At 38.4% G+C, this 13,008-nt stretch overlaps 1 non-coding gene across 1 annotated transcript; it reads right to left on the reverse strand.

The window, feature by feature from the left end:
- Positions 1-8,534: 8,534 nt before the first annotated feature.
- On the reverse strand, positions 8,535-8,642 carry LOC112082439. Its single transcript, XR_002897112.1, has one exon. It is a non-coding gene; the product is annotated as a small nucleolar RNA R71 (small nucleolar RNA).
- Positions 8,643-13,008: the final 4,366 nt, after the last annotated feature.

Consider the following 13,008-nt stretch of genomic DNA (forward strand, 5'->3'; position numbering starts at 1 on the left):
AATGAAAATAGACTTCTCATAATCACACCAGCACCATTGAGAATGCGTTTCGGTGAGGATGAACCTAAGTCACCACCTATGCCATCTGATTGGGAGTTCGAACTAAATATGATTTGGGAAGAAATGGAATCGCAAAGCAAACCAAATGAAAAAGTCACACCGACTATCAAAGAAGTAAGTTATACTTTCATTCATATTTAATTAATAATATATTTTTGATTAGAGATCCATGATTTTAGACTGTATAACCATTTTTTTTTTGTAATATCTCTCTATAGACTGATAACGAGATATCAACTGATGAATCTCCAAAATCGTGCTGTAAAAAAGGGAAACATGAACTGTGGCTAGATCTCGAAATAGGTTTAAAATGCATAAATTGTGGATTCGTTGAGAGAGAGATCAGGCATATGGATACAGCAGAATGGGTAAACGGTTAAATATTTCATTAAATTATAGAGAACTTTTAGGAAATTACTTGATATAACCGTTATTTTTATATGTTTTGTCTTGTAGTCAGAGAAGAAGGTGAAGAATGGGAAGGGGAAGAGAAAGTTGAGAATATAGTTGATGGTGAACTATATTTTCTTTGAAATTTTCTTGCTACAATATTTTATTTTATGGTTAGTACTTAAAAAAACTTTGAATGACCATATTTATGTAATATTTTTGACTTCTCTCCTTTATGATATTTGATGATATATTATTTGATGATATATTATTTGATGATATTATTATATGATTATTATGATATATATAAAATCAATAAATTCATTAAATAAAAAGTGAATCAGTAAATAAATAGTGAATTATTTTTGTATCTAAAACTAATCCAACCTTAATATATAACTCGTAGATGATAAATTTTTCTTTTTGTTAAGCAAGAATCAAATAAATACTGATCGAGTTTTAAAACAACAATAGAACAGAGAAAAGCAATACCACAAAAAAAACAAAGCGACTAAATATTATCAAAGACATCCTTGTATACAACATTTTATGTCTTCGTTTGAGGCTTTTTGTCTTTGTCCGTGATTAAGATTTTTAGTCCTGATTTGGATGTTACCCGCGAAACAGCAACATACAGTTGACCATGTGTAAAAACTGGTTTAGGCAGGTACAATCCAACTTTAGCAAGTGTCTGACCCTGACTCTTGTTTATCGTCATCGCAAAAGCAAGGGTAATTGGAAACTGTTTGCGCCTCATTCTGAAAGGAAATTTAGTCTCTATCGGAGATAAAAATATCCTAGGAATAAGAACTTTCTCTCCTATTTTGTCACCAGTTATTATTATAGCCTCTAGGACATAATTGGCCATCTGAGTAATAAGTAGCCTAGTTCCATTACACAAACCATTCCTAGGATCAATATTCCTCAGCAACATAACAGGAGTACTGGCTTTTAAACGCAAACAATGGTTGGGTAAACCAGAAACTTTGACATTGTTTAGAAACTCTTCTGTATATATCATATTACCCAGATCGTTCTTGCTGTCTGAGCAAACACTCTGAAAGGGAATTTCAGATGCATCATTCGTATCAATTTCTCTATCAGAGGGATCAATACTATCACAACTTAGATAGGTTCGTTCCTCACCTGTTATATGCAAAACGATAATCAGCATTACAAATAAAAAATATCTAAAACATTAATAAAGACAAAAATAATAAAACATTTCAAAAATTAACTATTTAAGTATACCTTTTAATTGTGATACCATGTAATCATTTATAAGCCCAACATCATCATTCCTTGGACTCAAAATAGCCCTATCCTAAAAGAACTTAGGATCAGTCTTTGTGTGAAAATCCTGTCCATAAACTTCATCAACAATAGCTTTAATCGGATTCTCACAATCATTAATCAATAGTTCACTCAGAATATCGATCTCGCTTTCCCCGCTATCACTCGGATTTATTTTTCCTTCTCCAATATCAAGAATCCACCTTGTAAAAGATGCTAGCTCACACATCTCACGACTGTTGTCTCCAGGGATTAGTCGCATGTTACGTGTAAGCCTCAACACTTTACATCCAAACTAAAGGGGAGATGAATTTAAGTAGCCATAAGAATCTCTGTTTTGCCTGCGTTTGGAATAACAGGCAAAATTTGCCTGAAATCTCCACCAAAAACGATAACTTTACCACCAAAAGGCTTGTCATATTTTAATATATCTCTCAAGGTTCTATCCAATGTCTCGTAACAATCCCTACTCATCATTAATGCTTTATCCCATATTATCAGTTTAGATGCATCGATCAGTTCTGCAAGGTTTGATTGAGATTTGATTGCACACGTCGTAAAACGATTAACAACAATTGGAATTGCAAATATTGAATGGGCCGTTCGACCTCCTTGCAATAACAAAGCAGCAATTCCACTTGATGCAACATTCAGAACAATATCACCTTTTGAACGTAACGCGGCTCCTAATAAGCTCCACAGATACGTTTTTCCGGTACCACCAGAACCATAATAAGCTCCACAGATACGTTTTTCCGGTACCACCTAAAACCTTCCGCCAGAGCCTGAATAAACAGCTTCTAGAATCTCATCATAGATAAGTCGTTGTTCATCAGTTATCGTGGCAAACAACTCATCATGTCTAACTCGCAAATAATCTCGATCATAACTTCTTTCATCACGAATAAGAGGATTACCGCGTATAGTCATATCCAAATTATCTGGATACGGCATACATGAAAAATCTGTAAGAGAACTTCCAGCAGTACGCAGAAGCATCTCTATCTCAACTAAGCAAAAGTTTTTAACCTGGTCAGTAGACAGCCTAAGATCTGCAAATCAGTAACCCAAACATAAATCTGAATATATAGCATATCACGTGAAGTAGTTAATCAAATAATTATTTTAGTATTGATTAAAAAACTTACCTGTTTTTTTTTTGAATTTTTTTTTGAGTATATAATACGTCTTTGGATAAAATATCTCAAGTAGCATCCCAAACTCTCGAAGGCATCGAAACACTTCTTGTAGTCAGCATAATTACAAACAACCTACGCATAGTTATTGCACTAACCCATAAACTTGCATCTTTTATAGCCTCAATGTATTCTTTGTCGTCATCGAGTAACCCAAGGACAAAGCAAACTTCTTTGAATGTATCATAATGATGCCCTTTCACTGTTCTTATATCTTCAAAACACGTTTGACCTATAACTATATTGAGCAAGAGCCTCAAATAATAAGCCTCTCCTACAGACATAGGAACATAGGTGATCCTACCAATAGTTTTCCCTTTCTTCCTTGGTTTCCATTTCCTTAACTTTGTATCAAAAACAATTTTATGTGGAAACTCACTACAAGAAAAACATCATTTTACAACGGCCGAAATGGTCGTTAATTCGTCGTAATAGGGCCATTACGACGGACTACCGACGATTTCGAAATCATCGTAAAGTCATCGTCGTAATAGACAAATCGTCGTAAAATCATCGTATAATATATGACGGTTTTGTTTCGTCGAGGGAAACAAAATCGTCGTAAATGCGTCGTACAGTTTACGACGAGTTTACATCGAATTGCGTCGACTTGGTCTTCGCCTAGACCGTCGTTAAGTGGTCGTTAATGGTCGACGTAAGATCGTCGTAAAATGTACAACGCATATATCTTCGTAAATCAATCATAAAGTATTTCTTCATTTCGTCGTAAAATCGTCGTAACTCTCGGACGTATAATCGTCGTATTTATCGTCGTACATTGTAGTCGTAAATTCGTCGTAATATTTACGACGAATGTACGACGGTTTGAATAAATCTATTACGACGATTATACGACGTTTAATATAATTGAAAATTAAAAAAAAAATAATTCGAATTAAAATTTAAATAAAAAAAAAATAATTTACAATTTAAAATTTATGAAAATTTGAAATTAAAATTAATTGTAATTTACAAAAAAACCCTACAGATCTAAATCTAAATCTAAATCGATCCCGTCTATCCCGTCACCGGCCTCCTCCCCATCGTCCTGGACGTGTTCCTTGCCGGGTCTTCGGTTTGATGCTTCCGCCGGCGCCTGATCTCCGGCTCTAGGAGGCTCAACCCCGAGAGATCGGAACATCTCCTCGTCCGTCTGCACCGGCGGTTGCGTCCTAGTGGATGACCCGGCGGCAGACGATCCGACAACCCCATCAGCCCGCAGCTTGTCCAACTGCGCCATGAGTACCGGGTTGTCGGCTCTCATGATCTCGAATAGACCGTAGAGCTGGTCGATCCTCGTCTCGTACCAGGTCCGCATCTGATCGATCTCCTGGCGGATAACTGGATCCGGGACCCGGACGTGACCAGTCGCCGTAGCTCTCGGGGTATCACGGATGGACCCCATCCCTAATACCCGCCCCTTTTTCTTTGGGGCAACCTACAAATATTTAAAAACATTATGGTTAGAAATATAATTTAAAACTAAAGTTACATTAATTAAAAATAGTAATTAAAATTACCTCTTCGAAGATCTGATCCATCTCCGCCACCGTCAGCGCCGGGGTCGATTGGACCGAGCTACCTCCGGGAGACGTTTGACGCGCCTGCTGAGTCAGCTGCGTCTGTCGCTCCTCGATCGCCACACAGGCGGCGTTGTAGATCTCCTCCGCCCGAGGATCCGTGAATTCGCCGTTACGCTTTTTATGCGTCTCGGCGAAAACCTTCGTCATCAGAGGAAGTTCTCCTCCGTTATCTTCGACCTACAAAATCAAAATGAAAAAATTAATTAGTATCAAGAAATAAGAGTTAATTATTTGAAAACAAAAAAATTAATGATTTTAAATTACTTACCATCACAAGCCGTCTTCCGGCAAAAGGAATCTGGCCTGAAGTGTGCGGGACGTTCTTCCGATTTCCCGCATCGTCAGTAGCGTTCCTGAAAAATATTTTGATTAGAATCTATTATAAGAAAAAAAATAATGTAAATATTATTGAAATTAACTACGACTTACCTAGATCCGGAACACTTGGCGGCCGTAGTCTGGTTGTGCGGATCCAACCAGTACTGGACAAGGCCCCGCCAGACGGTATTGGACATAGGCGCCGGCTTGGCCTTGTCGCCGTCGACCTCCCACTTCCGTTTCCAGTCGGAAACGGTGTTGTTGAGGCGGAATTTGACCTTCTCTTTGAAGGCCGTCTCCACACGTCCGTGTGCGGATGTTTCCCAATGCCAGTTTTGCTAGGAAAAAAAAAGAAGTTAGTAATTATTGTAAAAAGTTAAAAATTAAAATTAAAATTAAAGGAAATGGTAAATTACTTACCGCAAAACGTCTAGCCACGTGAATGAAGTAAATTAACCTTATAATATTATTACTTCTTTGATTCAAAGTAATATAACTCTTAATTCGGGTTTTCAGCAATGGACAACCCAATATATAAGGATTTACAACACTATACTAAAATTTAAGAGACCTACAATGGGTCTCCAAGATGAAGATGCTCTTATGTTTGAATGATGATGTGTTGTGATTGAATGAATGAATGAAGATCTATTTATAGGAAAATTTCGGGATTTACAACGCTTTTACGACGACTTTTTACGACGGTTTTACATTCAACAATAATATTACGACGAGTTTACGACGATTTTGCGATAAATTTTTTCATCTACAATTGTTAGGTAAACATGTGTTAAATGTTTTTCACCTAACTCCTTTTTCGACGTACAATCGTCGTAATATGTACATCGAAATGTAGTCGTCGTATATTCGTCGTAATTTTGCGACGAATTTACGACGATTTTACATTTACTAGCAAATCTCTCGTTATCGATGTATAATCGTCGTAATTCGTCGTAAATTGTACGTCGAGTTTACGACGATTTTTATATACGACGGTTTTTAAATTAGACGTAAGATCGTCGTAAAATCGTTGTAAATTTGCGACGATTTAAAAACCGTCGTAATGGACCGTTGGAAAACGATTGTTTTCTTGTAGTGACTCTACGTAAGTTAAAGACCTTTCTACTTCATACTCTTTATTACATTCCATCCAAGCCATGAATTTGGACATACCAACGGTAACACGTTCAACCACTTCTTCAGCAGGATCATCTTCATTGTATATAATTAATTGCTGATCCGGCAGATGAAACGGGAGTTTTGTCACAGAAACTGTACGACTATGTGTATCATAACCCTCGATCCTCCATATAGACTCGCCAGGTGATATATACCTAAACATAACATACAGTAAATATCAATGATGGTCTTGAAGACTTCATTGATAAGATAAATAATGAAAATTGCAAGAAACATACCTACAGTTGAAATGCTTCTTAACTTCATCATCTTCGTCATCTTTGCCTACTACTGTGATAACACCGTATTTTGACCACTTTTATGGATCATAATTGTATTTTATGCAGGTGTTTTAACTCTGTTTTCACTGTTTTTTAAATTGTTTTCAATGTTTTAGAGTTTCAAAAGACTTTACAGGAAACTTGGGCAAAAGATATGCAATTTGGAACAAATGAGCAATTTTGGATAAATGCAGACCGTCAGAAGTATGACAAGCGATGAAGACCTTCTCACCGTCTGATCACCCCCAAAATTTGAGGCAACATAGAGGATCCAACCAGCTTTCTAATGCACTTGGTTTGGAGACAATCCAACGGTTAGATCTTCAGATACTCCCGATGCAAGAATGACAGAAAATGCAGTTCCGGAAGAGAGCATGTGCCGGGACCGCGGCCAACACCCATTTTACCGCGGGTAGAGCCACCGCGACCGCGGAACTTGGTCGTTCACTTTCCCGACGACTTAATTAAATCCCAGATCAATTCCTTTCGTTATTTTTGAAGCCCTAAATGTCCACAACCACCCCAGAAGCTATAAATACCCCATTTAGGTCATTCCTAAAGGTGTGGAGAAGACATAAGATAAAAATAGAGAGAGAATTCGTGTGGGTGCTTCAAAAAACCCTAAAGGCCGCCGCTTGAAGGAGGAGGAGCCGCCGCTGGAGGAAGACATCGCGCCTCCATCTGCTTCTCCGTTCTTCGTTCTTCTTCCTTCTTTTCTTTAATTTCCTGCACTTTCAATACTCTATGATGCTTTGTTACAATATGTTTGAGTAGTTACCCAGTTGGGTTTAAAGGGACTTTTCAAAGGTCATTTCATGTGTCTTTGCTTATGAATCGATAGATTTAGGATTTATAATCTTCTAGATGTTCTTCGTTTGCCTTTAATCTTACTGCGTGATTCTTTGCTGGCCACTTAGAAGCCGATCTGATATGATATGTTGTGAAAGCTTTCATTGATTGTCTAAACTAGGGTGAACCGAGGAATTCTTCTATAGGAGTGGAAACCTACCTGTAGTTGAGTTGTGAATGTTGATGAGTCTTGTCCTGCTATTGCATCTTCTCCCTTCCAGAATCAGAGTGGAAACCTACTGATTAGGGTTGCGAGAGATAGTTGTTTAGTGCTGCAATAGTAGGCTATTCATACTTCCGTGCCTCGAGTTCTAGAACATACGTAGTTGATTACCTTTATCATATGTTTAAAATCGACATAGCTTAGTCCATGAACCCCTGCGAATTACCCTTGATGCCCAACGTTTTTCTTTCATTGCTTACAACCTTAGATTTCCATTCTGCTTTTATTCGCTTGTTACTTGCTTTCATACATAACCGATTTTTACTTGCTTGCACTTGCTTTCGTTTTTATTTGCTTTTACTTGTTTAGCTTTCTAGTTTAGACTTAGTGACAACCAAAAACCCAAAACCAAAACCAAAACCTTTTTAGTTCTAGTCTGATTTAAGCGTTGTAGTGAATTCGTACTGAAACAACTAAGTCTCTGTGGATCGATACCCTAAGTACTACAGCGCACATCTGTGCATTGCAGACATTTAGGGGTTATAAATTTAAAACCTGAAGCTTAGTAAAACGAAAACAACAAACCCCGTTTTGCTCGACATCAAGTTTTTGGCGCCGTTGCCGGGGACTTTGATTTGTTTCGTTGCGAATCCCAGCTTAAATCCATTAGAACACTTGTTTACTTTTACTTTTTCTTTTGAATTTTTCAGGTTTCTCTGCCATGAGAGACCGGGAACATGTTCCCGGAACTCTTGGTGATCCACCAAATCGTGTGGATGGTGATCCAAGCGATGATGAACTGACTGATGATGAGTTTGAAGAACCGATTTATGATGACAATGAGCTAATCGGATCGACAAAACACAAAGATGATGATGAACTGATTGGAAGTTTCGATTCACTCGAGAAGTTCATGGGAGATCGAAGAGCTATTCTACCAGCCTTACCAGAGGATGGCAAAACCGAAATTAAGGTACCCCATATCTATTTAGTTCAACAAAATCAATACTCTGGTTATTCATTCGAAAACCCGATAGACCATATCGAGACGTTCGAAGAATTATGTGCAACCATTACAGCAAATGGGGATTACCACAAGTGTAGTCTTTTCCCATTCTCTCTTAGAGATAATGCCAATAAATGGCTAAAATGCTTCACTAAAAACGTGGGCAGCGTGTAGAACTGCTTTCCTAAATCGTTTTTACACTAGAAATCGTTCAAATCTCTTAAGGAAAAAGATAAGAACTTATAAACAAAAAGAAGATGAAGATCTTTTAGAAACTTGGGAAAGATTTAGGGAATACCAAAGAGATTGTCTACACCATGGATATACCGAAGAATACATGCTGGGTATCTTCTATCGCGGTATAACTCCAGAGTTACGACACTCTTTCGATATAGCAAGTAATGGAGATTTTACAACTAGATCTGTAGAAGATGCTCACGTTTTCATTAAAAATTTAGGAAACAGCATCCGAAATCAAGTAACCTTTGGTAATTCTGCACTTCCTGAGAAGAAAGAAGAAATTTCGGAAGTTATAAAGTGTCTCCGTCACATAATGAGTCATATTGGATTGCAACAACCAAATAGGGTACACAATACGTGTAACTTTGATGGTTGGGACAACCCAATGAATTCTTATGATCAAGGGATGGTGAACACTGCAGAAGTTTATGAAATTCAAGATTTTCCATTCGTTTCGGATCACCGCGGGTCCATTCATCCGGACCGCAGCCAAGCAAGGTTTCACCGCGGTCGTGGCTGTTCTGACCGTGGCCAAGACCTGTTTCACAGCAGTCGTGAGTCTTCTGACCGCGGGAAATTGTCTTCCAAACTTGCCTGGAAATCAACTCCTGAACCAATCTTGGGTATTCAATCTAATCCTGTTTCATATCCTAATTTTCCCTCTTCTGAAGCTGGAAACCTAAACAAAAAGAATTTAGAGCTTGAAAAATCTAGGTCTCAAGAGATTAGTGATCTTAGATCTGAACTAAAAGAGCTGCAGAAGGATTTCGATGAAAAAATTTCCAACCTCCTTAGCATAATGATCAAAACTAATTCTAAAAACTTAGAAAATTCTGAAGAGGAGCTAAGTGAAAATTCTTGCGAAAGCTCAAGTGAAGCAGATCCCTCTGATCATGTGAAAGCTATCACACTTAGGAGTGGATTAGCTTACAAAGAGCCTGAATTTCCTAAAGATCCCGAAGTTGAGGAAAAGGGTAAAGAAAAGGAAAAAGAAAGAATCACGAATGAAGATGTTGAAAGAGAAGTGGTAGGAGAAAAGGATGGAGAAGAAGTAAGAGAAGATTCATCCCGGGAAATCCTTGGAGAAGACCCAATTCCACCTCCACCAACTCGTGTCTACAAACCTAAACCTCCATATCCTAGAGCCTTAAGAGCCCCTAAGAAAGAGAAAGAAAAAGCTAAGCTGAAAGAGCTAATCGATCAATTAAACGTGAAATTACCTTTCGTAGAAGCTTGTGCTATGATTCCTGCTTTAAGAAAATTCATGAAGGGTATTCTAACAAATTATTTAACTCTTGAAGAAGACGTTATGATGATAACCCATGAATGTAGTTCTATCCTGCAAAGCCGAATCCCTGAAAAGAAAAACGATCCTGGAAGCTTTGTACTTTCATGCACCATCAATGATGTAGCTTTTGAGCGTGCTCTCTGTGATTTAGGTTCTAGCATAAACATGATGCCTCTTTCAGTAGCAAAACGTTTAGGACACCACACTTTCAAGCCCACTAAAATTTCTTTAGTACTAGCTGATCGTTCCGTTAGACAACCAGTAGGTATCCTAGTAGATGTTCCTGTAGAAATCGAAAAATGTTCCATACCAATCAATTTCGTAGTTCTAGAACTAGAAAAAGAACCTAAGGATACACTTATTCTTGGAAGACCATTCCTATCTACAGCCGGAGCCATAATCAATGTTCCTGAAGGAAAAATTGACCTCCATCTAGCCGGTCTAGTTATGCAGTTTGACATGAACAAAAGTTTCGATAAACCGACTATGGATGGCAAAATTTGTTGGGTTGATGAGTTAGACGGAATTATTGAGGAAGTCTATGAAGATCTGCTTCTAGATGACCATTTAAGTGTCACGCTTTCACCCGCAAAAGATGAACGAAATTTCCTTGAAGGAATTTCAAGTGAATGCGCACGTATGCTTGATAAATCCGAAACTTATATGAAACCTCTACACTATCTAGATCTTAAGGACCAAACAAACATTCCTACACCTCCTAAAGACACTGCTGCAGCAATTAATGATCCTTGGAGCGAGCTTAAAGCCCCTAAAGTCGAGCTTAAACCTCTTCCCGTCGGACTTAAGTACGCTTTCCTTGGACCAAATTCTACTTATCCTGTCAAAATAAACTCTGGTTTGACGGAAGAAGAAACCAAAATGCTGTTGACTGAGCTGAGAAAGAATAGAAAAGCCTTAGGATATTCACTTGATGACATACCTGGAATCTCTCCAGATTTTTGTATACACAAGATAAATCTAGAGGATAATGCTAAAAACTCAATCGAAAGTCAAAGGAGACTGAACCCTAATCTCATGGATGTTGTCAAGAAGGAGATTATGAAGCTTTTAGAATCTGGAATAATCTTTCCCATCTCAGATAGCACTTGGGTTAGCCCAGTTCATGTTGTTCCAAAGAAAGGAGGAGTCACTGTCATTAAAAATGATAAAGATGAAATGATCGTTACAAGAACAGTAACTGGACATCGTATGTGCATCGATTACCGGAAACTGAATGCAGCAACTAGGAAAGATCATTTTCCACTTCTCTTCATAGATCAAATGCTAGAAAGATTAGCAAATCACCCTTACTATTGCTTCCTTGATGGATACTCTGGATTTTTCCAAATTCCTATTCGCCCGGAGGATCAAGAAAAAACGACATTCACTTGTCCATATGGCACGTTCGCTTACCTATGTATGCCTTTTGGATTGTGTAATGCACCTGCTACCTTCCAGCGGTGCATGATGTCGATATTCACAGACTTTATTGAGGATTTCATGGAAGTGTTCATGGACGATTTCTCTGTCTATGGATCTTCTTTTGAAAAAATGCTTAGGCAACCTTGGTAAAGTTCTGCAAAGATGTGAAGATAAGCACTTAGTATTAAATTGGGAAAAATGTCACTTCATGGTACAAGACGGAATCGTGCTTGGGCACAGAATTTCGGGAAAAGGAATTGAAGTTGACAAAGCTAAAATCGAAGTCATGACCAGCCTACAACCTCCCACAAACGTAAAAGGCATCCGTAGTTTCTTAGGACACGCAGGATTCTATAGGCGATTCATAAAAGATTTTTCTCAAATAGATAGACTTCTTACGCGTTTGCTTTGCAAGGAAACGAACTTTGAGTTCGATGATGAGTGCTTAGCCGCGTTTCATAAGATCAAACAAGCCCTTGTCTCCGCGCCAGTCATGCAAGCACCTGATTGGGAACTCCCATTCGAAATCATGTGCGATGCAAGTGACTATGTAGTCGGAGCAGTGCTTGGCCAACGAAAAGATAAGAAACTGCACGTAATCTACTAAGCAAGCAGAACTCTAGACGAAGCTCAATGCAATTATGCTACAACAGAGAAAGAACTTCTAGCTGTCGTATTTGCATTTGAGAAATTCCGTTCTTATCTCGTAGGATCTAAGGTCATAGTTCATACTGATCATGCCGCAATCAAGTATTTAATGTCTAAGAAAGACGCTAAACCTCGGTTGATAAGATGGATCCTCCTACTGCAAGAATTCGATATCGAAATTCGAGATCGGAAAGGAGCAGATAATGGAGTTGCAGACCATCTTTCACGAATTCGAGTTGAAGAAAGATTGCCTTTAAATGACAGTTTGCCTGAAGAAAACATCTATGCAATAGATACTACCCCAACCAATGATGCACCACCACGTCCTCTAATGCGACGAGCAGATGCTTTCAATACCCCAAGGTTTAGACATATAGCAAATTACTTAGCAGCTGATGTAGAGCCCCCGCAATTTTTCGGGTATAGGAAGAAAAAGTTTCTGACGGACATAAGACATTATTTTTGGGATGAACCCTATCTCTATAAGAGATGTGCTGATGGGTTATTCCGAAGATGCGTGGCTGAAGAAGAGATGGAAGGAATTTTATTCGGATGCCATAGCTCGTCTTACGCAGGACATTTCGGAACCTTTAAAACTGCTTCAAAGATCTTACAAGCAGGTTTTTGGTGGCCTACTTTGTTTAAAGAAACTCAAGCTTATATATCGCGATGCGATAAATGCCAAAGGATGGGCAACATAAGTAAAAGGAATGAGATGCCTCAAAATTTTATTCTCGAAGTCGAAATTTTCGATGTCTGGGGAATAGATTTTATGGGACCCTTTCCTACTTCTTTTGGAAACCAATACATCTTAGTAGCAGTAGACTACATCTCTAAGTGGGTTGAAGCAGTCGCTAGTCCCACCAATGATGTGAAAGTCGTCACGAAGCTGTTTAAATCTATATATTCCCGCGGTTTGGAGTTCCTAGAATTGTGATAAGCGACGGAGGATCGCATTTCATGAACAGAGTTTTCGAGAATCTTCTTAGAAAGAATGGAGTTACACATAAAGTTGCTTCTCCGTACCATCCCCAAACCAGCGGTCAAGTAGAGATCTCAAACAGAGAAATCAAGTCGATTTTGCAGAAAACT

The sequence above is a fragment of the Eutrema salsugineum genome, unplaced genomic scaffold (assembly GCF_000478725.1).
Source record: "Eutrema salsugineum unplaced genomic scaffold, Eutsalg1_0 scaffold_8, whole genome shotgun sequence".
Classification (NCBI taxonomy): domain Eukaryota; kingdom Viridiplantae; phylum Streptophyta; class Magnoliopsida; order Brassicales; family Brassicaceae; genus Eutrema; species Eutrema salsugineum.